A 2,079-nucleotide genomic window follows, 5' to 3' on the forward strand; every position below is an offset into this window, starting at 1 on the left:
TCATTTTAAAAAGGGAAACAGTTCCATTCACAGTGTATCACGTAAGATAACACAGTTCCCAGTGGACTTTCGCTGTCTCGGGAGAAAGTAACTCTTCATAAATAATGCAACAACTCTGGTTTCCTCTCCCAAATAGCTCATTTCTTTCAAAATAGCAAAGCCTGCTGCATTTATCTGGCCATGTTGATAAGTTTGGGTTGCATCCATTTTATTTTGCTTTGCTAGTTTAAGGAAACATTAGTTCTGCTTCCAGTGGGAAGAGTCCAGTGGAACTTGGCAGGCTTCTGCTTTTCTTTTCCCTCTCATGGGATCATGAGCATATGTCTTATAAACAGGACAGATCTCATCCCAACTAGAAATGACAGAGAAAGAGGCTGAAGTTCATCATACATTGATGAAAGAAACATTTCTATCTTAGCTCAGTAGTGCTTCATCAGGTATCTGAGGTCATATGAAAGACCTTCCCAAATTGTATTAGGGACAGCTTACATATGGCCTAAAACTCAGGTTACCTGTACCCATCTTGGTTCTGTCTTGAGGTGAGGCAACAAACAAGTGGAGGAGATGGACTTACTATGTCCAAGTATCCTCAAACTATCAAAATCAGGTTATTTGGTCATGGAGGTGTTTCGTTGTCGTTGTTGTTGTTTGTTTGTTTGTTTGTTTTTGTTTTTCTATAAACTTATTCCAAAAAATCCTGAAGTATTGCATTCATAGCTATGTTTATTTTGATTTATGTCCCATTAGGTCTGTTGTATTTTTTGTAAGTATATCTTTCATTTATAAAGCAGATAAATGTTTATGGAACCAGACAGGATGCATCTAAGAATGCTAAGGTTTATGTCAGTACAAAGTTAATCTCTCCTATCTTTGAAATACTGTGGCAACTAAGAGAGATCCCAGGAAAAAGGCAACTGTGATGCCTGTGCTAAAAGGAGAGGAAGGAGGAAGATTCGTGGAACTGCAGACCAGTCAGTCCCACATCAGTTCTTCGGAAGCACCTGAAGGAAAATCACCTGGAAGAAATTTCTAGGCAAATAAGGGAGAAGATGGTGACTGGGAGCATCCAGAAAGGCAAACAGTACCTGACTAATCTGATTGTCTTATACAATAAAAATCAGACCAAGAGGACAGCAGTAACTGTTTACTTTGACATTAGCAAGGCTTTTGACTTTGTCTCCTATAGCATCTTTACAGACCCTTGTGGAGATATGGCATGAACCATGAGCTTTCAGGTGAGTGAAAAATTGAGTCCCAGGGCTCAAAAGGCAGTGATCAAAAAGTCAACAGGTTATGAGCAGTGTTCCCCTGGAAATATTGCTGCTAAACACCTTCTTGAGGGTATAGACTGTAGTCTCATTTCCCATATGAAACAAAAATAGGGAAGCAGTCTGTAGATTAGAGGGCCGCCTTTTAGAAGGACGTCAAGATGATGGGAAATGGGCTTACAAAACTTCATGATATTCTGCAGAGGCAGATGTAAAGCTTTGTGCTGCTATGATGTAGCAGAAATGCTAAGTCATGGCCTGAAGCAGTGATTGAATACCTGGTGGACAGGCAGGGCCAACCCAGGGGAGCTCAGGTGCATACAGTGCACCTGAGTGACCGGAGGGGGGTTGAGCCAGGATCCACCCCTTCTCAGCCTTTTTTTTTTTTCCTAAGTTTTGGCTACCTTCTAGACATAAAGGAACTGTTGACTATGCTCACAGAGAGCTAGATTGAAAACTGGCACAGGCTATCCAGAAAGGCTGTGGCAGTTCTATCCTTGGAGATGCTCAGAACTCAGCTGGATATTGCCCTGAGCAAACTCATCTGCCTTTCATTTTGGCTTGGCTTTTGGCTTTTAGTAGGAGTTGAACCAGATGAACTCCAGAAGTCTCTTCCCCTCTGAATTATTTTCTGGCTTTAGCGAGTCTTTGCAATTAGTCTCTGGTGATGTATTTGTATCCTGTTGTGTTTTTTGGTGTTTTGTTTTCTGTTTTGTTTTGTTTTGTTTTTTCCAACAAGGGAAAATAAGGCATGGAAACAGGAGAGCTGCTTGAAAGAGTGGGGTAGAAATGTCAGATAGTAGCTACCAAA

The sequence above is a fragment of the Meleagris gallopavo genome, chromosome 5, assembly GCF_000146605.3.
Source record: "Meleagris gallopavo isolate NT-WF06-2002-E0010 breed Aviagen turkey brand Nicholas breeding stock chromosome 5, Turkey_5.1, whole genome shotgun sequence".
NCBI classification, from domain to species: domain Eukaryota; kingdom Metazoa; phylum Chordata; class Aves; order Galliformes; family Phasianidae; genus Meleagris; species Meleagris gallopavo.